At 34.6% G+C, this 24,252-nt stretch overlaps 23 non-coding genes across 23 annotated transcripts; all 23 read right to left on the bottom strand.

The window, feature by feature from the left end:
* Positions 1-648: 648 nt before the first annotated feature.
* Positions 649-730, bottom strand: TRNAS-GCU (transfer RNA serine (anticodon GCU)). The gene has a single exon. It is a non-coding gene; the product is annotated as a tRNA-Ser (tRNA).
* Positions 731-1,496: 766 nt separating this feature from the next.
* On the bottom strand, positions 1,497-1,578 carry TRNAS-GCU (transfer RNA serine (anticodon GCU)). Its single transcript has one exon. It is a non-coding gene; the product is annotated as a tRNA-Ser (tRNA).
* A 768-nt stretch (positions 1,579-2,346) lies between these two features.
* On the bottom strand, positions 2,347-2,428 carry TRNAS-GCU (transfer RNA serine (anticodon GCU)). The gene has a single exon. It is a non-coding gene; the product is annotated as a tRNA-Ser (tRNA).
* Positions 2,429-3,195: 767 nt separating this feature from the next.
* TRNAS-GCU (transfer RNA serine (anticodon GCU)) lies at positions 3,196-3,277 on the bottom strand. The gene has a single exon. It is a non-coding gene; the product is annotated as a tRNA-Ser (tRNA).
* Positions 3,278-4,025: 748 nt separating this feature from the next.
* TRNAS-GCU (transfer RNA serine (anticodon GCU)) lies at positions 4,026-4,107 on the bottom strand. The gene has a single exon. It is a non-coding gene; the product is annotated as a tRNA-Ser (tRNA).
* A 747-nt stretch (positions 4,108-4,854) lies between these two features.
* On the bottom strand, positions 4,855-4,936 carry TRNAS-GCU (transfer RNA serine (anticodon GCU)). The gene has a single exon. It is a non-coding gene; the product is annotated as a tRNA-Ser (tRNA).
* A 749-nt stretch (positions 4,937-5,685) lies between these two features.
* On the bottom strand, positions 5,686-5,767 carry TRNAS-GCU (transfer RNA serine (anticodon GCU)). The gene has a single exon. It is a non-coding gene; the product is annotated as a tRNA-Ser (tRNA).
* Positions 5,768-6,536: 769 nt separating this feature from the next.
* Positions 6,537-6,618, bottom strand: TRNAS-GCU (transfer RNA serine (anticodon GCU)). Its single transcript has one exon. It is a non-coding gene; the product is annotated as a tRNA-Ser (tRNA).
* Positions 6,619-8,177: 1,559 nt separating this feature from the next.
* Positions 8,178-8,259, bottom strand: TRNAS-GCU (transfer RNA serine (anticodon GCU)). The gene has a single exon. It is a non-coding gene; the product is annotated as a tRNA-Ser (tRNA).
* A 767-nt stretch (positions 8,260-9,026) lies between these two features.
* Positions 9,027-9,108, bottom strand: TRNAS-GCU (transfer RNA serine (anticodon GCU)). Its single transcript has one exon. It is a non-coding gene; the product is annotated as a tRNA-Ser (tRNA).
* A 748-nt stretch (positions 9,109-9,856) lies between these two features.
* Positions 9,857-9,938, bottom strand: TRNAS-GCU (transfer RNA serine (anticodon GCU)). The gene has a single exon. It is a non-coding gene; the product is annotated as a tRNA-Ser (tRNA).
* Positions 9,939-10,706: 768 nt separating this feature from the next.
* TRNAS-GCU (transfer RNA serine (anticodon GCU)) lies at positions 10,707-10,788 on the bottom strand. The gene has a single exon. It is a non-coding gene; the product is annotated as a tRNA-Ser (tRNA).
* Positions 10,789-11,556: 768 nt separating this feature from the next.
* Positions 11,557-11,638, bottom strand: TRNAS-GCU (transfer RNA serine (anticodon GCU)). The gene has a single exon. It is a non-coding gene; the product is annotated as a tRNA-Ser (tRNA).
* Positions 11,639-13,214: 1,576 nt separating this feature from the next.
* Positions 13,215-13,296, bottom strand: TRNAS-GCU (transfer RNA serine (anticodon GCU)). The gene has a single exon. It is a non-coding gene; the product is annotated as a tRNA-Ser (tRNA).
* A 769-nt stretch (positions 13,297-14,065) lies between these two features.
* Positions 14,066-14,147, bottom strand: TRNAS-GCU (transfer RNA serine (anticodon GCU)). Its single transcript has one exon. It is a non-coding gene; the product is annotated as a tRNA-Ser (tRNA).
* Positions 14,148-15,722: 1,575 nt separating this feature from the next.
* TRNAS-GCU (transfer RNA serine (anticodon GCU)) lies at positions 15,723-15,804 on the bottom strand. The gene has a single exon. It is a non-coding gene; the product is annotated as a tRNA-Ser (tRNA).
* A 769-nt stretch (positions 15,805-16,573) lies between these two features.
* TRNAS-GCU (transfer RNA serine (anticodon GCU)) lies at positions 16,574-16,655 on the bottom strand. The gene has a single exon. It is a non-coding gene; the product is annotated as a tRNA-Ser (tRNA).
* Positions 16,656-17,423: 768 nt separating this feature from the next.
* Positions 17,424-17,505, bottom strand: TRNAS-GCU (transfer RNA serine (anticodon GCU)). Its single transcript has one exon. It is a non-coding gene; the product is annotated as a tRNA-Ser (tRNA).
* A 1,557-nt stretch (positions 17,506-19,062) lies between these two features.
* On the bottom strand, positions 19,063-19,144 carry TRNAS-GCU (transfer RNA serine (anticodon GCU)). Its single transcript has one exon. It is a non-coding gene; the product is annotated as a tRNA-Ser (tRNA).
* A 769-nt stretch (positions 19,145-19,913) lies between these two features.
* Positions 19,914-19,995, bottom strand: TRNAS-GCU (transfer RNA serine (anticodon GCU)). The gene has a single exon. It is a non-coding gene; the product is annotated as a tRNA-Ser (tRNA).
* A 768-nt stretch (positions 19,996-20,763) lies between these two features.
* On the bottom strand, positions 20,764-20,845 carry TRNAS-GCU (transfer RNA serine (anticodon GCU)). Its single transcript has one exon. It is a non-coding gene; the product is annotated as a tRNA-Ser (tRNA).
* A 1,558-nt stretch (positions 20,846-22,403) lies between these two features.
* Positions 22,404-22,485, bottom strand: TRNAS-GCU (transfer RNA serine (anticodon GCU)). Its single transcript has one exon. It is a non-coding gene; the product is annotated as a tRNA-Ser (tRNA).
* Positions 22,486-23,253: 768 nt separating this feature from the next.
* On the bottom strand, positions 23,254-23,335 carry TRNAS-GCU (transfer RNA serine (anticodon GCU)). Its single transcript has one exon. It is a non-coding gene; the product is annotated as a tRNA-Ser (tRNA).
* Positions 23,336-24,252: the final 917 nt, after the last annotated feature.

Below are 24,252 nucleotides of genomic sequence, written 5' to 3'. Positions count from 1 at the left end.
AACCATCTTTTGCTTTAGGAACATTTATTTAATTTTAACAGATACTTGTGAACAAATCCACCATCACCCACCTCACAAACAAAAATGATTTTTTAATACTTCTGGCCAATAACATGACCTTCTCTGTAAAAGTAATGTATTAATTTTCACTAAATGTGTTCTATGCTTTTCTTTAAGGAAGTGACAGACTATGTTACATGAGTTACAGTAATTTCAAATCTCTGCAAATATTACAAACATCACCATTTAGAGTTTGCTGTCACTGTAATGTAAACAAGAAAATTATGCAGGAATAAGGTTTAACCTATATTAAGGGCTCTGCTGTAAAAAATGTTAACTGCACCCCATATCAGTTTAATAAAGCCCAAGAAATGTCATAGACTTTTTATTATCTAAACATAAATTATTTTAACCTATACTTGTGAGTTAATACACCATCATGGGGAAATAAAGCATTTGCCAAACAAATTTAAGATAGTAGTATTGACAATGCATGTTCAAATATCAAGACACTTGCTCATGTTTACCATCTTAAAGTAGACTTCTTGATTTGACTTGTTTATTTTGGCCATTTTTGTGTCAGCTTCACTTGCTGGTTTATGAAGCAGTATTTGTAAAAATGCCTCTTCTACCTAAAGAGCATTGTGACGACAAGGATGGGATTTGAACCCATGCGTCCAGAGAACAATGGATTAGCAGTCCATCGCCTTAACCACTCGGCCACCTCGTCTCACTGGCATGCAGTCTGGCAAAATTTCCAACACCACTTGTTATACTTCAAAGTCAATTCTTTATGTTCTTGTAGATTGTGTCATTTTCACAATCACCAGCTTGATAGTAAGTCGACTTTCAACCATCCTTGGCTTTAGGAACATTTATTTAATTTTAACCGATACTTGTGAACAAATCCACCATCATCCACTTCACAAACAAAAATGATTTTTAATACTTCTGGCCAATAACATGACCTTCTCTGTAAAAGTAATGTATTAATTTTCACTAAATGTGTTCTATGCTTGTCTTTAATGAAGTGACAGACTATGTTACATGAGTTACAGTAATTTCAAATCTCTGCAAATATTACAAACATCACCATTTAGAGTTTGCTGTCACTGTAATGTAAACAAGAAAATTATGCAGGAATAAGGTTTAACCTATATTAAGGGCTCTGCTGTAAAAATTTTTAACTGCACCCCATATCAGTTTAATAAAGTCCAAGAAATGTCATAGACTTTAATTATCTAACATAAATTATTTTAACCTATACTTGTGAGTTAATCCACCATCATGGGGAAATAAAGCATTTGCCAAACAAATTCAAGATAGTAGTATTGACAATGCATGTTCAAATATCAAGACACTTGCTCATGTTTACCATCTTAAAGTAGACTTCTTGATTTGACTTGTTTATTTTGGCCATTTTTGTGTCAGCTTCACTTGCTGGTTTATGATGCAGTATTTGTAAACATGCCTCTTCTACCGAAAGATCATTGTGACGACGAAGATGGGATTTGAACCCATGCGTGCAGAGCACAATGGATTAGCAGCCCATCGCCTTAACCACTCGGCCACCTCGTCTCACTGGTATGCACTCTGGCAAACTTTCCAACACCACTTGTTATACTTCAAAGTCAATTCTTTATGTTCTTGTAGATTTTGTCATTTTCACAATCACGAGCTTGATAGCAAGTCGACTTTCAACCATCCTTGGCTTTAGGAACATTTATTTAATTTTAAATGAAACTTGTGAACAAATCCACCATCAGCCACCTCACAAACAAAAATGATTTTTAATACTTCTGGCCAATAACATGACCTTCTCTGTAAAAGTAATGTATTAATTTTCACTAAATGTGTTCTATGCTTGTCTTTAAGGAAGTGACAGACTATGTTACATGAGTTACAGTAATTTCAAATCTCTGCAAATATTACAAACATCACCATTTAGAGTTTGCTGTCACTGTAATGTAAACAAGAAAATTATGCAGGAATAAGGTTTAACCTATATTAAGGGCTCTGCTGTAAAAATGTTTTAACTGCATCCCATATCAGTTTAACAAAGCCCAAGAAATGTCATAGACTTTAAATTATCTAAACATAAATCATTTTAACCTATACTTGTGAGCTAATCCACCATCATGGGGGATAAAGCATTTGCAAAATAAATTCTAGATAGTAGTATTGACATTGCATGTACAAATATCAAGACACTTGCTCATGTTTACCATCTTAAAGTAGACTTCTTGATTTGACTTGTTTATTTTGGCCATTTTTGTGTCAGCTTCACTTGCTGGTTTATGATGCAGTATTTGTAAACATGCCTCTTCTACCGAAAGAGCATTGTGACGACGAGGATGGGATTTGAACCCATGCGTGCAGAGCACAATGGATTAGCAGTCCATCGCCTAAACCACTCGGCCACCTAGTCTCGCTGGTATGCAATATGGCAAACATTCCAACACCACTAGTTATACTTCAAAGTCAATTCTTTATGTTCTTGTAGATTGTGTCATTTTCACAATCACGAGCTTGATAGCGAGTCGACTTTCAACCATCCTTGGCTTTAGGAACATTTATTTAATTTTAACCGAAACTTGTGAACAAATCCACCATCACCCACCTCACAAACAAAAATGATTTTTAATACTTCTGGCCAATAACATGACCTTCTCTGTAAAAGTAATGTATTAATTTTCACTAAATGTGTTCTATGCTTGTCTTTAAGGAAGTGACAGACTATGTTACATGAGTTACAGTAATTTCAAATCTCTGCAAATATTACAAACATCACCATTTAGAGTTTGCTGTCACTGTAATGTAAACAAGAAAATTATGCAGGAATAAGGTTTAACCTATATTAAGGGCTCTGCTGTAAAAATTTTTAACTGCACCCCATATCAGTTTAATAAAGCCCAAGAAATGTCATAGACTTTAATTATCTAAACATAAATCATTTTAACCTATACTTGTGAGCTAATCCACCATCATGGGGAAATAAAGCATTTGCCAAACAAATTCAAGATAGTAGTATTGACAATGCATGTTCATATATCAAGACACTTGCTCATGTTTACCATCTTAAAGTAGACTTCTTGATTTGACTTGTTTATTTTGGCCATTTTTGTGTCAACTTCACTTGCTGGTTTATGAAGCAGTATTTGTAAAAATGCCTCTTCTACCTAAAGAGCATTGTGACAACAAGGATGGGATTTGAACCCATGCGTGCAGAGCACAATGGATTAGCAGTCTATCGCCTTAACCACTCGGCCACCTCGTCTCACTGGTATGCAGGCTGGCAAAATTTCCAACACCACTTGTTATACTTCAAAGTCAATTCTTTATGTTCTTGTAGATTGTGTCATTTTCACAATCACGAGCTTGATAGCAAGTCGACTTTCAACCATCCTTGGCTTTAGGAACATTTATTTAATTTTAACCGAAACTTGTGAACAAATCCACCATCACCCACCTCACAAACAAAAATGATTTTTAATACTTCTGGCCAATAACATGACCTTCTCTGTAAAAGTAATGTATTAATTTTCACTAAAAGTGTTCTATGCTTGTCTTTAATGAGGTGACAGACTATGTTACATGAGTTACAGTAATTTCAAATCTCAGCAAATATTACAAACATCACCATTTAGAGTTTGCTGTCAGTGTAATGTAAACAAGAAAATTATGCAGGAATAAGGTTTAACCTATATTAAGGGCTCTGCTGTAAAAATTTTTTAACTGCATCCCATATCAGTTTAACAAAGCCCAAGAAATGCCATAGACTTTAATTATCTAAACATAAACCATTTTAACCTATACTTGTGAGCTAATCCACCATCATGGGGAATAAAGCATTTGCAAAATAAATTCTAGATAGTAGTATTGACATTGCATGTTCAAATATCAAGACACTTGCTCATGTTTACCATCTTAAAGTAGACTTCTTGATTTGACTTGTTTATTTTGGCCATTTGTGTGTCAGTAGCAGTATTTGTAAAAATGCCTCTTCTACCTAAAAAGTATTGTGACGACAAGGATGGGATTCGAACCCATGCGTGCTGAGCACAATGGATTAGCAGCCCATCGCCTTAACCACTCAGCCACCTCGTCTCACTGATATGCAATCTCGCAAACTTTCCAACACCACTTGTAATACTTCAAAGTCAATTCTTTATGTTCTTGTAGATTGTGTCATTTTCACAATCACGAGCTTGATAGCAAGTCGACTTTCAACCATCCTTGGCTTTAGGAACATTTATTTAATTTTAACCAAAACTTGTGAACAAATCCACCATCACCCACCTCACAAACAAAAATGATTTTTAATACTTCTGGCCAATAACATGACCTTCTCTGTAAAAGTAATGTATTAATTTTCACTAAATGTGTTCTATGCTTGTCTTTAATGAAGTGACAGACTATGTTACATGAGTTACAGCAATTTCAAATCTCTGCAAATATTACAAACATCACCATTTAAAGTTTGCTGTCACTGTAATGTAAACAAGAAAATTATGCAGGAATAAGGTTTAACCTATATTAAGGGCTCTGCTGTAAAAATTTTTAACTGCATCCCATATCAGTTTAACAAAGCCCAAGAAATGTCATAGACTTTAATTATCTAAACATAAATCATTTTAACCTATACTTGTGAGCTAATCCACCATCATGGGGAATAAAGCATTTGCAAAATAAATTCTAGATAGTATTATTGACATTGCATGTTCAAATATCAAGACACTTGCTCATGTTTACCATCTTAAAGTAGACTTCTTGATTTGACTTGTTTATTTTGGCCATTTGTGTGTCAGTAGCAGTATTTGTAAAAATGCCTCTTCTACCTAAAAAGTATTGTGACGACAAGGATGGGATTCGAACCCATGCGTGCTGAGCACAATGGATTAGCAGTCCATCGCCTTAAGCACTCGGCCACCTCGTCTCACTGGTATGCAATCTAGCAAACTTTCCAACACCACTTGTAATACTTCAAAGTCAATTCTTTATGTTCTTGTAGATTGTGTCATTTTCACAATCACGAGCTTGATAGCAAGTCGACTTTCAACCATCCTTGGCTTTAGGAACATTTATTTAATTTTAACCAAAACTTGTGAACAAATCCACCATCACCCACCTCACAAACAAAAATGATTTTTAATACTTCTGGCCAATAACATGACCTTCTCTGTAAAAGTAATGTATTAATTTTCACTAAATGTGTTCTATGCTTGTCTTTAATGAAGTGACAGACTATGTTACATGAGTTACAGTAATTTCAAATCTCTGCAAATATTACAAACATCACCATTTAGAGTTTGCTGTCACTGTAATGTAAACAAGAAAATTATGCAGGAATAAGGTTTAACCTATATTAAGGGCTCTGCTGTAAAAATGTTTTAACTGCATCCCATATCAGTTTAACAAAGCCCAAGAAATGTCATAGACTTTAAATTATCTAAACATAAATCATTTAAACCTATACTTGTGAGCTAATCCACCATCATGGGGGATAAAGCATTTAGAAAATAAATTCTAGATAGTAGTATTGACATTGCATGTTCAAATATCAAGACACTTGCTCATGTTTACCATCTTAAAGTAGACTTCTTGATTTGACTTGTTTATTTTGGCCATTTGTGTGTCAGTAGCAGTATTTGTAAAAATGCCTCTTCTACCTAAAAAGCATTGTGACGACAAGGATGGGATTTGAACCCATGCGTGCAGAGCACAATGGATTAGCAGTCCATCGCCTTAACCACTCGGCCACCTCGTCTCACTGGTATGCAATATGGCAAACATTCCAACACCACTAGTTATACTTCAAAGTCAATTCTTTATGTTCTTGTAGATTGTGTCATTTTCACAATCACGAGCTTGATAGCAAGTCGACTTTCAACCATCCTTGGCTTTAGGAACATTTATTTAATTTTAACCGAAACTTGTGAACAAATCCACCATCACCCACCTCACAAACAAAAATGATTTTTTAATACTTCTGGCCAATAACATGACCTTCTCTGTAAAAGTAATGTATTAATTTTCACTAAATGTGTTCTATGCTTGTCTTTACGGAAGTGACAGACTATGTTACATGAGTTACAGTAATTTCAAATCTCTGCAAATATTACAAACATCACCATTTAGAGTTTGCTGTCACTGTAATGTAAACAAGAAAATTATGCAGGAATAAGGTTTAACCTATATTAAGGGCTCTGCTGTAAAAAATGTTAACTGCACCCCATATCAGTTTAATAAAGCCCAAGAAATGTCATAGACTTTTTATTATCTAAACATAAATTATTTTAACCTATACTTGTGAGTTAATCCACCATCATGGGGAAATAAAGCATTTGCAAAACAAATTTAAGATAGTAGTATTGACAATGCATGTTCAAATATCAAGACACTTGCTCATGTTTACCATCTTAAAGTAGACTTCTTGATTTGACTTGTTTATTTTGGCCATTTTTGTGTCAGCTTCACTTGCTGGTTTATGAAGCAGTATTTGTAAAAATGCCTCTTCTACCTAAAGAGCATTGTGACGACAAGGATGGGATTTGAACCCATGCGTGCAGAGCACAATGGATTAGCAGTCCATCGGCTTAACCACTCGGCCACCTCGTCTCACTGGTATGCAGTCGGGCAAAATTTCCAACACCACTTGTTATACTTCAAAGTCAATTCTTTATGTTCTTGTAGATTGTGTCATTTTCACAATCACGAGCTTGATAGCAAGTCGACTTTCAACCATCCTTGGCTTTAGGAACATTTATTTAATTTTAACCGAAACTTGTGAACAAATCCACCATCACCCACCTCACAAACAAAAATGATTTTTTAATACTTCTGGCCAATAACATGACCTTCTCTGTAAAAGTAATGTATTAATTTTCACTAAATGTGTTCTATGCTTGTCTTTAATGAGGTGACAGACTATGTTACATGAGTTACAGTAATTTCAAATCTCAGCAAATATTACAAACATCACCATTTAAAGTTTGCGGTCAGTGTAATGTAAACAAGAAAATTATGCAGGAATAAGGTTTAACCTATATTAAGGGCTCTGCTGTAAAAATTTTTTAACTGCATCCCATATCAGTTTAACAAAGCCCAAGAAATGTCATAGACTTTAATTATCTAAACATAAATCATTTTAACCTATACTTGTGAGCTAATCCACCATCATGGGGAATAAAGCATTTGCAAAATAAATTCTAGATAGTAGTATTGACATTGCATGTTCAAATATCAAGACACTTGCTCATGTTTACCATCTTAAAGTAGACTTCTTGATTTGACTTGTTTATTTTGGCCATTTGTGTGTCAGTAGCAGTATTTGTAAAAATGCCTCTTCTACCTAAAAAGCATTGTGACGACGAGGATGAGCACAATGGATTAGCAGTCCATCGCCTTAACCACTCGGCCACCTCGTCTCACTGGTATGCACTCTGGCAAACTTTCCAACACCACTACTTATACTTCAAAGTCAATTCTGTATGTTCTTGTAGATTGTGTCATTTTCACAATCGCCAGCTTGATAGTAAGTCGACTTTCAACCATCCTTGGCTTTAGGAACATTTATTTAATTTTAACCGATACTTGTGAACAAATCCACCATCATCCACTTCACAAACAAAAATGATTTTTAATACTTCTGGCCAATAACATGACCTTCTCTGTAAAAGTAATGTATTAATTTTTTACTAAATGTGTTCTATGCTTGTCTTTAATGAAGTGACAGACTATGTTACATGAGTTACAGTAATTTCAAATCTCTGCAAATATTACAAACATCACCATTTAGAGTTTGCTGTCACTGTAATGTAAACAAGAAAATTATGCAGGAATAAGGTTTAACCTATATTAAGGGCTCTGCTGTAAAAATGTTTTAACTGCATCCCATATCAGTTTAACAAAGCCCAAGAAATGTCATAGACTTTAAATTATCTAAACATAAATCATTTTAACCTATACTTGTGAGCTAATCCACCATCATGGGGGATAAAGCATTTGCAAAATAAATACTAGATAGTAGTATTGACATTGCATGTTCAAATATCAAGACACTTGCTCATGTTTACCATCTTAAAGTAGACTTCTTGATTTGACTTGTTTATTTTGGCCATTTTTGTGTCAGTAGCAGTATTTGTAAAAATGCCTCTTCTACCTAAAAAGCATTGTGACGACGAGGATGGGATTTGAACCCATGCGTGCAGAGCACAATGGATTAGCAGTCCATCGCCTTAACCACTCGGCCACCTCGTCTCACTGGTATGCAATCTGGCAAACATTCCAACACCACTAGTTATACTTCAAAGTCAATTCTTTATGTTCTTGTAGATTGTGTCATTTTCACAATCACGAGCTAGATAGTAAGTCGACTTTCAACCATCCTTGGCTTTAGGAACATTTATTTAATTTTAACCGATACTTGTGAACAAATCCACCATCATCCACCTCACAAACAAAAATGATTTTTAATACTTCTGGCCAATAACATGACCTTCTCTGTAAAAGTAATGTATTAATTTTCACTAAATGTGTTCTATGCTTGTCTTTAAGGAAGTGACAGACTATGTTACATGAGTTACAGTAATTTCAAATCTCTGCAAATATTACAAACATCACCATTTAGAGTTTGCTGTCACTGTAATGTAAACAAGAAAATTATGCAGGAATAAGGTTTAACCTATATTAAGGGCTCTGCTGTAAAAAAATTTAACTGCACCCCATATCAGTTTAATAAAGCCCAAGAAATGTCATAGACTTTAATTATCTAAACATAAATTATTTTAACCTACACTTGTGAGTTAATCCACCATCATGGGGAAATAAAGCATTTGCCAAACAAATTCAAGATATTAGTATTGACAATGCATGTTCAAATATCAAGACACTTGCTCATGTTTTCCATCTTAAAGTAGACTTCTTGATTTGACTTGTTTATTTTGGCCATTTTTGTGTCAGCTTCACTTGCTGGTTTATGAATCAGTATTTGTAAAAATTCCTCTTCTACCTAAAGAGCATTGTGACGACAAGGATGGGATTTGAACCTATGCATGCAGAGCACAATGGATTAGCAGTCCATCGCCTTAACAACTCGGCCACCTCGTCTCACTGGTATGCAGTCTGGCAAAATTTCCAACACCACTTGTTATACTTCAAAGTCAATTCTTTATGTTCTTGTAGATTTTGTCATTTTCACATTCACGAGCTTGATAGCAAGTCGACTTTCAACCATCCTTGGCTTTAGGAACATTTATTTAATTTTAAATGAAACTTGTGAACAAATCCACCATCAGCCACCTCACAAACAAAAATGATTTTTAATACTTCTGGCCAATAACATGACCTTCTCTGTAAAAGTAATGTATTAATTTCACTAAATGTGTTCTATGCTTGTCTTTAAGGAAGTGACAGACTATGTTACATGAGTTACAGTAATTTCAAATCTCTGCAAATATTACAAACATCACCATTTAGAGTTTGCTGTCACTGTAATGTAAACAAGAAAATTATGCAGGAATAAGGTTTAACCTATATTAAGGGCTCTGCTGTAAAAATGTTTTTACTGCATCCCATATCAGTTTAACAAAGCCCAAGAAATGTCATAGACTTTAAATTATCTAAACATAAATCATTTTAACCTATACTTGTGAGCTAATCCACCATCATGGGGGATAAAGCATTTGCAAAATAAATTCTAGATAGTAGTATTGACATTGCATGTTCAAATATCAAGACACTTGCTCATGTTTACCATCTTAAAGTAGACTTCTTGATTTGACTTGTTTATTTTGGCCATTTGTGTGTCAGCAGCAGTATTTGAAAAAATGCCTCTTCTACCTAAAAAGCATTGTGACGACGAGGATGGGATTTGAACCCATGCGTGCAGAGCACAATGGATTAGCAGTCCATCGCCTAAACCACTCGGCCACCTCGTCTCACTGGTATGCAATATGGCAAACATTCCAACACCACTAGTTATACTTCAAAGTCAATTCTTTATGTTCTTGTAGATTGTGTCATTTTCACAATCACGAGCTTGATAGCAAGTCGACTTTCAACCATCCTTGGCTTTAGGAACATTTATTTAATTTTAACCGAAACTTGTGAACAAATCCACCATCACCCACCTCACATACAAAAATGATTTTTAATACTTCTGGCCAATAACATGACCTTCTCTGTAAAAGTAATGTATTAATTTTCACTAAATGTGTTCTATGCTTGTCTTTAAGGAAGTGACAGACTATGTTACATGAGTTACAGTAATTTCAAATCTCTGCAAATATTACAAACATCACCATTTAGAGTTTGCTGTCACTGTAATGTAAACAAGAAAATTATGCAGGAATAAGGTTTAACCTATATTAAGGGCTCTGCTGTAAAAAAATTTAACTGCACCCCATATCAGTTTAATAAAGCCCAAGAAATGTCATAGACTTTTTATTATCTAAACATAAATTATTTTAACCTATACTTGTGAGTTAATCCACCATCATGGGGAAATAAAGCATTTGCCAAACAAATTTAAGATAGTAGTATTGACAATGCATGTTCAAATATCAAGACACTTGCTCATGTTTACCATCTTAAAGTAGACTTCTTGATTTGACTTGTTTATTTTGGCCATTTTAGTGTCAGCTTCACTTGCTGGTTCATGAAGCAGTATTTGTAAAAATGCCTCTTCTACCTAAAGAGCATTGTGACGACAAGGATGGGATTTGAACCCATGCATGCAGAGCACAATGGATTAGCAGTCCATCGCCTTAACCACTCGGCCACCTCTTCTCACTGGTATGCAGTCTGGCAAAATTTCCAACACCACTTGTTATACTTCAAAGTCAATTCTTTTTGTTCTTGTAGATTGTGTCATTTTCACAATCACGAGCTTGATAGCAAGTCGACTTTCAACCATCCTTGGCTTTAGGAATATTTATTTAATTTTAACCGAAACTTGTGAACAAATCCACCATCACCCACCTCACAAACAAAAATGATTTTTAATACGTCTGGCCAATAACATGACCTTCTCTGTAAAAGTAATGTATCAATTTTCACTAAATGTGTTCTATGCTTGTCTTTAATGAGGTGACAGACTATGTTACATGAGTTACAGTAATTTCAAATCTCTGCAAATATTACAAACATCACCATTTAGAGTTTGCTGTCACTGTAATGTAAACAAATAATTATGCAGGAATAAGGTTTAACCTATATTAAGGGCTCTGCTGTAAAAAAATTTTAACTGCACCCCATATCAGTTTAATAAAGCCCAAGAAATGTCATAGACTTTTTATTATCTAAACATAAATTATTTTAACCTATAGCTGTTAGTTAATCCACCATCATGGGGAAATAAAGCATTTGCCAAACAAATTTAAGATAGTAGTATTGACAATGCATGTTCAAATATCAAGACACTTGCTCATGTTTACCATCTTAAAGTAGACTTCTTGATTTGACTTGTTTATTTTGGCCATTTTTGTGTCAGCTTCACTTGCTGGTTTATGAAGCAGTATTTGTAAAAATGCCTCTTCTACCTAAAGAGCATTGTGACGACAAGGATGGGATTTGAACCTATGTGTGCAGAGCACAATGGATTAGCAGTCCATCGCCTTAACCACTCGGCCACCTCGTCTCACTGGTATGCAGTCTGGCAAAATTTCCAACACCACTTGTTATACTTCAAAGTCAATTCTTTATGTTCTTGTAGATTGTGTCATTTTCACAATCACGAGCTTGATAGCAAGTCGACTTTCAACCATCCTTGGCTTTAGGAACATTTATTTAATTTTAACCGAAACTTGTGAACAAATCCACCATCACCCACCTCACAAACAAAAATTATTTTTAATACTTCTGGCCAATAACATGACCTTCTCTGTAAAAGTAATGTATTAATTTTCACTAAATGTGTTCTATGCTTGTCTTTAATGAGGTGACAGACTATGTTACATGAGTTACAGTAATTTCAAATCTCAGCAAATATTACAAACATCACCATTTAGAGTTTGCTGTCAGTGTAATGTAAACAAGAAAATTATGCAGGAATAAGGTTTAACCTATATTAAGGGCTCTGCTGTAAAAATTTTTTAACTGCATCCCATATCAGTTTAACAAAGCCCAAGAAATGTCATAGACTTTAATTATCTAAACATAAATCATTTTAACCTATACTTGTGAGCTAAACCACCATCATGGGGAATAAAGCATTTGCAAAATTAATTCTAGATAGTAGTATTGACATTGCATGTTCAAATATCAAGACACTTGCTCATGTTTACCATCTTAAAGTAGACTTCTTAATTTGACTTGTTTATTTTGGCCATTTGTGTGTCAGTAGCAGTATTTGTAAAAATGCCTCTTCTACCTAAAAAGCATTGTGACGACGAGGATGAGCACAATGGATTAGCAGTCCATCGCCTTAACCACTCGGCCACCTCGTCTCACTGGTATGCAATATGGCAAACATTCCAACACCACTAGTTATACTTCAAAGTCAATTCTTTATGTCCTTGTAGATTGTGTCATTTTCACAATCACGAGCTTGATAGCAAGTCGACTTTCAACCATCCTTGGCTTTAGGAACATTTATTTAATTTTAACCGAAACTTGTGAACAAATCCACCATCACCCACCTCACAAACAAAAATGATTTTTAATACTTCTGGCCAATAACATGACCTTCTCTGTAAAAGTAATGTATTAATTTTCACTAAATGTGTTCTATGCTTGTCTTTAAGGAAGTGACAGACTATGTTACATGAGTTACAGTAATTTCAAATCTCTGCAAATATTACAAACATCACCATTTAGAGTTTGCTGTCACTGTAATGTAAACAAGAAAATTATGCAGGAATAAGGTTTAACCTATATTAAGGGCTCTGCTGTAAAAATTTTTAACTGCACCCCATATCAGTTTAATAAAGCCCAAGAAATGTCATAGACTTTTTATTATCTAAACATAAATTATTTTAACCTATACTTGTGAGTTAATCCACCATCATGGGGAAATAAAGCATTTGCCAAACAAATTTAAGATAGTAGTATTGACAATGCATGTTCAAATATCAAGACACTTGCTCATGTTTACCATCTTAAAGTAGACTTCTTGATATGACTTGTTTATTTTGGCCATTTTTGTGTCAGCTTCACTTGCTGGTTCATGAAGCAGTATTTGTAAAAATGCCTCTTCTACCTAAAGAGCATTGTGACGACAAGGATGGGATTTGAACCCATGCGTGCAGAGCACAATGGATTAGCAGTCCATCGCCTTAACCACTCGGCCACCTCTTCTCACTGGTATGCAGTCTGGCAAAATTTCCAACACCACTTGTTATACTTCAAAGTCAATTCTTTATGTTCTTGTAGATTGTGTCATTTTCACAATCACGAGCTTGATAGCAAGTCGACTTTCAACCATCCTTGGCTTTAGGAATATTTATTTAATTTTAACCGAAACTTGTGAACAAATCCACCATCACCCACCTCACAAACAAAAATGATTTTTAATACTTCTGGCCAACAACATGACCTTCTCTGTAAAAGTAATGTATTAATTTTCACTAAATGTGTTCTATGCTTGTCTTTAATGAGGTGACAGACTATGTTACATGAGTTACAGTAATTTCAAATCTCTGCAAATATTACAAACATCACCATTTAGAGTTTGCTGTCACTGTAATGTAAACAAGATAATTATGCAGGAATAAGGTTTAACCTATATTAAGGGCTCTGCTGTAAAAAATTTTTAACTGCACCCCATATCAGTTTAATAAAGCCCAAGAAATGTCATAGACTTTTTATTATCTAAACATAAATTATTTTAACCTATACCTGTTAGTTAATCCACCATCATGGGGAAATAAAGCATTTGCCAAACAAATTTAAGATAGTAGTAATGACAATGCATGTTCAAATATCAAGACACTTGCTCATGTTTACCATCTTAAAGTAGACTTCTTGATTTGACTTGTTTATTTTGGCCATTTTTGTGTCAGCTTCACTTGCTGGTTTATGAAGCAGTATTTGTAAAAATGCCTCTTCTACCTAAAGAGCATTGTGACGACAAGGATGGGATTTGAACCTATGCGTGCAGAGCACAATGGATTAGCAGTCCATCGCCTTAACCACTCGGCCACCTCGTCTCACTGGTATGCAGTCTGGCAAAATTTCCAACACCACTTGTTATACTTCAAAGTCAATTCTTTATGTTCTTGTAGATTGTGTCATTTTCACAATCACGAGCTTGATAGCAAGTCGACTTTCAACCATCCTTGGCTTTAGGAACATTTATTTAATTTTAACCGAAACTTGTGAACAAATCCACCATCACCCACCTCACAAACAAAAATTATTTTTAATACTTCTGGCCAATAACATGACCTTCTCTGTAAAAGTAATGTATTAATTTTCACTAAATGTGTTCTATGCTTGTCTTTAATGAGGTGACAGACTATGTTACATGAGTTACAGTAATTTCAAATCTCAGCAAATATTACAAACATCACCATTTAGAGTTTGCTGTCAGTGTAATGTAAACAAGAAAATGATGCAGGAATAAGGTTTAACCTATATTAAGGGCTCTGCTGTAAAAAATTTTTAACTGCATCCCATATCAGTTTAACAAAGCCCAAGAAATGTCATAGACTTTAATTATCTAAACATAAATCATTTTAACCTATACTTGTGAGCTAAACCACCATCATGGGGAATAAAGCATTTGCAAAATTAATTCTAGATAGTAGTATTGACATTGCATGTTCAAATATCAAGACACTTGCTCATGTTTACCATCTTAAAGTAGACTTCTTGATTTGACTTGTTTATTTTGGCCATTTGTGTGTCAGTAGCAGTATTTGTAAAAATGCCTCTTCTACCTAAAAAGCATTGTGACGACGAGGATGAGCACAATGGATTAGCAGTCCATCGCCTTAACCACTCGGCCACCTCGTCTCACTGGTATGCACTTTAGCAAACTTTCCAACACCACTACTTATACTTCAAAGTCAATTCTTTATGTTCTTGTAGATTGTGTCATTTTCACAATCACGAGCTTGATAGCAAGTCGACTTTCAACCATCCTTGGCTTTAGGAACATTTATTTAATTTTAACCGAAACTTGTGAACAAATCCACCATCACCCACCTCACAAACAAAAATGATTTTTAATACTTCTGGCCAATAACATGACCTTCTCTGTAAAAGTAATGTATTAATTTTCACTAAATGTGTTCTATGCTTGTCTTTAATGAGGTGACAGACTATGTTACATGAGTTACAGTAATTTCAAATCTCAGCAAATATTACAAACATCACCATTTAGAGTTTGCTGTCAGTGTAATGTAAACAAGAAAATTATGCAGGAATAAGGTTTAACCTATATTAAGGGCTCTGCTGTAAAAAAATTTTAACTGCATCCCATATCAGTTTAACAAAGCCCAAGAAATGTCATAGACTTTAATTATCTAAACATAAATCATTTTAACCTATACTTGTGAGCTAAACCACCATCATGGGGAATAAAGCATTTGCAAAATTAATTCTAGATAGTAGTATTGACATTGCATGTTCAAATATCAAGACACTTGCTCATGTTTACCATCTTAAAGTAGACTTCTTGATATGACTTGTTTATTTTGGCCATTTTTGTGTCAGCTTCACTTGCTGGTTCATGAAGCAGTATTTGTAAAAATGCCTCTTCTACCTAAAGAGCATTGTGACGACAAGGATGGGATTTGAACCCATGCGTGCAGAGCACAATGGATTAGCAGTCCATCGCCTTAACCACTTGGCCACCTCTTCTCACTGGTATGCAGTCTGGCAAAATTTCCAACACCACTTGTTATACTTCAAAGTCAATTCTTTATGTTCTTGTAGATTGTGTCATTTTCACAATCACGAGCTTGATAGCAAGTCGACTTTCAACCATCCTTGGCTTTAGGAATATTTATTTAATTTTAACCGAAACTTGTAAACAAATACACCATCACCCACCTCACAAACAAAAATGATTTTTAATACTTCTGGCCAATAACATGACCTTCTCTGTAAAAGTAATGTATTAATTTTCACTAAATGTGTTCTATGCTTGTCTTTAATGAGGTGACAGACTATGTTACATGAGTTACAGTAATTTCAAATCTCTGCAAATATTACAAACATCACCATTTAGAGTTTGCTGTCACTGTAATGTAAACAAGATAATTATGCAGGAATAAGGTTTAACCTATATTAAGGGCTCTGCTGTAAAAAATTTTTAACTGCACCCCATATCAGTTTAATAAAGCCCAAGAAATGTCATAGACTTTTTATTATCTAAACATAAATTATTTTAACCTATACCTGTTAGTTAATCCACCATCATGGGGAAATAAAGCATTTGCCAAACAAATTTAAGATAGTAGTAATGACAATGCATGTTCAAATATCAAGACACTTGCTCATGTTTACCATCTTAAAGTAGACTTCTTGATTTGACTTGTTTATTTTGGCCATTTTTGTGTCAGCTTCACTTGCTGGTTTATGAAGCAGTATTTGTAAAAATGCCTCTTCTACCTAAAGAGCATTGTGACGACAAGGATGGGATTTGAACCTATGCGTGCAGAGCACAATGGATTAGCAGTCCATCGCCTTAACCACTCGGCCACCTCGTCTCACTGGTATTCAATATGGCAAACATTCCAACACCACTTGTTATACTTCAAAGTCAATTCTTTATGTTCTTGTAGATTGTGTCATTTTCACAATCACGAGCTTGATAGCAAGTCGACTTTCAACCATCCTTGGCTTTAGGAACATTTATTTAATTTTAACCGAAACTTGTGAACAAATCCACCATCACCCACCTCACAAACAAAAATGATTTTTAATACTTCTGGCCAATAACATGACCTTCTCTGTAAAAGTAATGTATTCATTTTCACTAAATGTGTTCTATGCTTGTCTTTAAGGAAGTGACAGACTATGTTACATGAGTTACAGTAATTTCAAATCTCTGCAAATATTACAAACATCACCATTTAGAGTTTGCTGTCACTGTAATGTAAACAAGAAAATTATGCAGGAATAAGGTTTAACCTATATTAAGGGCTCTGCTGTAAAAATTTTTAACTGCACCCCATATCAGTTTAATAAAGCCCAAGAAATGTCATAGACTTTTTATTATCTAAACATAAATTATTTTAACCTATACTTGTGAGTTAATCCACCATCATGGGGAAATAAAGCATTTGCCAAACAAATTTAAGATAGTAGTATTGACAATGCATGTTCAAATATCAAGACACTTGCTCATGTTTACCATCTTAAAGTAGACTTCTTGATTTGACTTGTTTATTTTGGCCATTTTTGTGTCAGCTTCACTTGCTGGTTTATGAAGCAGTATTTGTAAAAATGCCTCTTCTACCTAAAGAGCATTGTGACGACAAGGATGGGATTTGAACCTATGCGTGCAGAGCACAATGGATTAGCAGTCTATCGCCTTAACCACTCGGCCACCTCGTCTCACTGGTATGCAGTCTGGCAAAATTTCCAACACCACTTGTTATACTTCAAAGTCAATTCTTTATGTTCTTGTAGATTGTGTCATTTTCACAATCACGAGCTTGATAGCAAGTCGACTTTCAACCATCCTTGGCTTTAGGAACATTTATTTAATTTTAACCGAAACTTGTGAACAAATCCACCATCACCCACCTCACAAACAAAAATGATTTTTAATACTTCTGGCCAATAACATGACCTTCTCTGTAAAAGTAATGTATTAATTTTCACTAAATGTGTTCTATGCTTGTCTTTAATGAGGTGACAGACTATGTTACATGAGTTACAGTAATTTCAAATCTCAGCAAATATTACAAACATCACCATTTAGAGTTTGCTGTCAGTGTAATGTAAACAAGAAAATGATGCAGGAATAAGGTTTAACCTATATTAAGGGCTCTGCTGTAAAAATTTTTTAACTGCTTCCCATATCAGTTTAACAAAGCCCAAGAAATGTCATAGACTTTAATTATCTAAACATAAATCATTTTAACCTATACTTGTGAGCTAAACCACCATCATGGGGAATAAAGCATTTGCAAAATTAATTCTAGATAGTAGTATTGACATTGCATGTTCAAATATCAAGACACTTGCTCATGTTTACCATCTTAAAGTAGACTTCTTGATTTGACTTGTTTATTTTGGCCATTTGTGTGTCAGTATCAGTATTTGTAAAAATGCCTCTTCTACCTAAAAAGCATTGTGACGACGAGGATGAGCACAATGGATTAGCAGTCCATCGCCTTAACCACTCGGCCACCTCGTCTCACTGGTATGCACTTTAGCAAACTTTCCAACACCACTACTTATACTTCAAAGTCAATTCTTTATGTTCTTGTAGATTGTGTCATTTTCACAATCGCCAGCTTGATAGTAAGTCGACTTTCAACCATTCTTGGCTTTAGGAACATTTATTTAATTTTAACCGATACTTGTGAACAAATCCACCATCATCCACTTCACAAACAAAAATGATTTTTAATACTTCTGGCCAATAACATGACCTTCTCTGTAAAAGTAATGTATTAATTTTCACTAAATGTGTTCTATGCTTGTCTTTAATGAAGTGACAGACTATGTTACATGAGTTACAGTAATTTCAAATCTCTGCAAATATTACAAACATCACCATCTAGAGTTTGCTGTCACTGTAATGTAAACAAGAAAATTATGCAGGAATAAGGTTTAACCTATATTAAGGGCTCTGCTGTAAAAATGTTTTAACTGCATCCCATAACAGTTTAACAAAGCCCAAGAAATGTCATAGACTTTAAATTATCTAAACATAAATCATTTTAACCTATACTTGTGAGCTAATCCACCATCATGGGGGATAAAGCATTTGCAAAATAAATTCTAGATAGTAGTATTGACATTGCATGTTCAAATATCAAGACACTTGCTCATGTTTACCATCTTAAAGTAGACTTCTTGATTTGACTTGTTTATTTTGGCCATTTGTGTGTCAGTAGCAGTATTTGTAAAAATGCCTCTTCTACCTAAAAAGCATTGTGACGACGAGGATGGGATTTGAACCCATCCGTGCCGAGCACAATGGATTAGCAGTCCATCGCCTTAACCACTCGGCCACCTCTTCTCACTGGTATGCAGTCTGGCAAAATTTCCAACACCACTTGTTATACTTCAAAGTCAATTCTTTATGTTCTTGTAGATTGTGTCATTTTCACAATCACGAGCTTGATAGCAAGTCGACTTTCAACCATCCTTTGCTTTAGGAATATTTATTTAATTTTAACCGAAACTTGTAAACAAATACACCATCACCCACCTCACAAACAAAAATGATTTTTAATACTTCTGGCCAATAACATGACCTTCTCTGTAAAAGTAATGTATTAATTTTCACTAAATGTGTTCTATGCTTGTCTTTAATGAGGTGACAGACTATGTTACATGAGTTACAGTAATTTCAAATCTCTGCAAATATTACAAACATCACCATTTAGAGTTTGCTGTCACTGTAATGTAAACAAGATAATTATGCAGGAATAAGGTTTAACCTATATTAAGGGCTCTGCTGTAAAAAATTTTTAACTGCACCCCATATCAGTTTAATAAAGCCCAAGAAATGTCATAGACTTTTTATTATCTAAACATAAATTATTTTAACCTATACCTGTTAGTTAATCCACCATCATGGGGATATAAAGCATTTGCCAAACAAATTTAAGATAGTAGTAATGACAATGCATGTTCAAATATCAAGACACTTGCTCATGTTTACCATCTTAAAGTAGACTTCTTGATTTGACTTGTTTATTTTGGCCATTTTTGTGTCAGCTTCACTTGCTGGTTTATGAAGCAGTATTTGTAAAAATGCCTCTTCTACCTAAAGAGCATTGTGACGACAAGGATGGGATTTGAACCTATGCGTGCAGAGCACAATGGATTAGCAGTCCATCGCCTTAACCACTCGGCCACCTCGTCTCACTGGTATTCAATATGGCAAACATTCCAACACCACTTGTTATACTTCAAAGTCAATTCTTTATGTTCTTGTAGATTGTGTCATTTTCACAATCACGAGCTTGATAGCAAGTCGACTTTCAACCATCCTTGGCTTTAGGAACATTTATTTAATTTTAACCGAAACTTGTGAACAAATCCACCATCACCCACCTCACAAACAAAAATGATTTTTAATACTTCTGGCCAATAACATGACCTTCTCTGTAAAAGTAATGTATTCATTTTCACTAAATGTGTTCTATGCTTGTCTTTAAGGAAGTGACAGACTATGTTACATGAGTTACAGTAATTTCAAATCTCTGCAAATATTACAAACATCACCATTTAGAGTTTGCTGTCACTGTAATGTAAACAAGAAAATTATGCAGGAATAAGGTTTAACCTATATTAAGGGCTCTGCTGTAAAAATTTTTAACTGCACCCCATATCAGTTTAATAAAGCCCAAGAAATGTCATAGACTTTTTATTATCTAAACATAAATTATTTTAACCTATACTTGTGAGTTAATCCACCATCATGGGGAAATAAAGCATTTGCCAAACAAATTTAAGATAGTAGTATTGACAATGCATGTTCAAATATCAAGACACTTGCTCATGTTTACCATCTTAAAGTAGACTTCTTGATTTGACTTGTTTATTTTGGCCATTTTTGTGTCAGCTTCACTTGCTGGTTTATGAAGCAGTATTTGTAAAAATGCCTCTTCTACCTAAAGAGCATTGTGACGACAAGGATGGGATTTGAACCTATGCGTGCAGAGCACAATGGATTAGCAGTCTATCGCCTTAACCACTCGGCCACCTCGTCTCACTGGTATGCAGTCTGGCAAAATTTCCAACACCACTTGTTATACTTCAAAGTCAATTCTTTATGTTCTTGTAGATTGTGTCATTTTCACAATCACGAGCTTGATAGCAAGTCGACTTTCAACCATCCTTGGCTTTAGGAACATTTATTTAATTTTAACCGAAACTTGTGAACAAATCCACCATCACCCACCTCACAAACAAAAATGATTTTTAATACTTCTGGCCAATAACATGACCTTCTCTGTAAAAGTAATGTATTAATTTTCACTAAATGTGTTCTATGCTTGTCTTTAATGAGGTGACAGACTATGTTACATGAGTTACAGTAATTTCAAATCTCAGCAAATATTACAAACATCACCATTTAGAGTTTGCTGTCAGTGTAATGTAAACAAGAAAATGATGCAGGAATAAGGTTTAACCTATATTAAGGGCTCTGCTGTAAAAAAATTTTTAACTGCTTCCCATATCAGTTTAACAAAGCCCAAGAAATGTCATAGACTTTAATTATCTAAACATAAATCATTTTAACCTATACTTGTGAGCTAAACCACCATCATGGGGAATAAAGCATTTGCAAAATTAATTCTAGATAGTAGTATTGACATTGCATGTTCAAATATCAAGACACTTGCTCATGTTTACCATCTTAAAGTAGACTTCTTGATTTGACTTGTTTATTTTGGCCATTTGTGTGTCAGTATCAGTATTTGTAAAAATGCCTCTTCTACCTAAAAAGCATTGTGACGACGAGGATGAGCACAATGGATTAGCAGTCCATCGCCTTAACCACTCGGCCACCTCGTCTCACTGGTATGCACTTTAGCAAACTTTCCAACACCACTACTTATACTTCAAAGTCAATTCTTTATGTTCTTGTAGATTGTGTCATTTTCACAATCGCCAGCTTGATAGTAAGTCGACTTTCAACCATTCTTGGCTTTAGGAACATTTATTTAATTTTAACCGATACTTGTGAACAAATCCACCATCATCCACTTCACAAACAAAAATGATTTTTAATACTTCTGGCCAATAACATGACCTTCTCTGTAAAAGTAATGTATTAATTTTCACTAAATGTGTTCTATGCTTGTCTTTAATGAAGTGACAGACTATGTTACATGAGTTACAGTAATTTCAAATCTCTGCAAATATTACAAACATCACCATCTAGAGTTTGCTGTCACTGTAATGTAAACAAGAAAATTATGCAGGAATAAGGTTTAACCTATATTAAGGGCTCTGCTGTAAAAATGTTTTAACTGCATCCCATAACAGTTTAACAAAGCCCAAGAAATGTCATAGACTTTAAATTATCTAAACATAAATCATTTTAACCTATACTTGTGAGCTAATCCACCATCATGGGGGATAAAGCATTTGCAAAATAAATTCTAGATAGTAGTATTGACATTGCATGTTCAAATATCAAGACACTTGCTCATGTTTACCATCTTAAAGTAGACTTCTTGATTTGACTTGTTTATTTTGGCCATTTGTGTGTCAGTAGCAGTATTTGTAAAAATGCCTCTTCTACCTAAAAAGCATTGTGACGACGAGGATGGGATTTGAACCCATCCGTGCCGAGCACAATGGATTAGCAGTCCATCGCCTTAACCACTCGGCCACCTCGTCTCACTGGTATTCAATATGGCAAACATTCCAACACCACTAGTTATACTTCAAAGTCAATTCTTTATGTTCTTGTAGATTGTGTCATTTTCACAATCACGAGCTTGATAGCAAGTCGACTTTCAACCATCCTTGGCTTTAGGAACATTTATTTAATTTTAACCGAAACTTGTGAACAAATCCACCATCACCCACCTCACAAACAAAAATGATTTTTAATACTTCTGGCCAATAACATGACCTTCTCTGTAAAAGTAATGTATTAATTTTCACTAAATGTGTTCTATGCTTGTCTTTAAGGAAGTGACAGACTATGTTACATGAGTTACAGTAATTTCAAATCTCTGCAAATATTACAAACATCACCATTTAGAGTTTGCTGTCACTGTAATGTAAACAAGAAAATTATGCAGGAATAAGGTTTAACCTATATTAAGGGCTCTGCTGTAAAAAATTTTAACTGCACCCCATATCAGTTTAATAAAGCCCAAGAAATGTCATAGACTTTTTATTATCTAAACATAAATTATTTTAACCTATACTTGTGAGTTAATCCACCATCATGGGGAAATAAAGCATTTGCCAAACAAATTTAAGATAGTAGTATTGACAATGCATGTTCAAATATCAAGACACTTGCTCATGTTTACCATCTTAAAGTAGACTTCTTGATTTGACTTGTTTATTTTGGCCATTTTTGTGTCAGCTTCACTTGCTGGTTTATGAAGCAGTATTTGTAAAAATTCCTCTTCTACCTAAAGAGCATTGTGACGACAAGGATGGGATTTGAACCCATGCGTGCAGAGCACAATGGATTAGCAGTCAATCGCCTTAACCACTCGGCCACCTCGTCTCACTGGTATGCAGCCTGGCAAAATTTCCAACACCACTTGTTATACTTCAAAGTCAATTCTTTATGTTCTTGTAGATTGTGTCATTTTCACAATCACGAGCTTGATAGCAAGTCGACTTTCAACCATCCTTGGCTTTAGGAACATTTATTTAATTTTAACCGAAACTTGTGAACAAATCCACCATCACCCACCTCACAAACAAAAATGATTTTTAATACTTCTGGCCAATAACATGACCTTCTCTGTAAAATTAATGCATTAATTTTCACTAAATGTGTTCTATGCTTGTCTTTAATGAGGTGACAGACTATGTTACATGAGTTACAGTAATTTCAAATCTCAGCAAATATTACAAACATCACCATTTAGAGTTTGCTGTCAGTGTAATTTAAACAAGAAAATTATGCAGGAATAAGGTTTAACCTATATTAAGGGCTCTGCTGTAAAAATTTTTTAACTGCATCCCATATCAGTTTAACAAAGCCCAAGAAATGTCATAGACTTTAATTATCTAAACATAAATCATTTTAACCTATACTTGTGAGCTAATCCACCATCATGGGGAATAAAGCATTTGCAAAATAAATTCTAGATAGTAGTATTGACATTGCATGTTCAAATATCAAGACACTTGCTCATGTTTACCATCTTAAAGTAGACTTCTTGATTTGACTTGTTTATTTTGGCCATTTGTGTGTCAGTAGCAGTATTTGTAAAAATGCCTCTTCTACCTAAAAAGCATTGTGACGACGAGGATGAGCACAATGGATTAGCAGTCCATCGCCTTAACCACTCGGCCACCTCGTCTCACTGGTATGCAATATAGCAAACTTTCCAACACCACTACTTATACTTCAAAGTCAATTCTTTATGTTCTTGTAGATTGTGTCATTTTCACAATCACGAGCTAGATAGT

The sequence above is a fragment of the Pseudophryne corroboree genome, chromosome 11, assembly GCF_028390025.1.
Source record: "Pseudophryne corroboree isolate aPseCor3 chromosome 11, aPseCor3.hap2, whole genome shotgun sequence".
In the NCBI taxonomy this organism is placed as follows: Eukaryota; Metazoa; Chordata; class Amphibia; order Anura; family Myobatrachidae; genus Pseudophryne; species Pseudophryne corroboree.
Note: the sequence above shows the minus strand (reverse complement) of the source record. Positions and strands in the feature narration are given on the sequence as shown.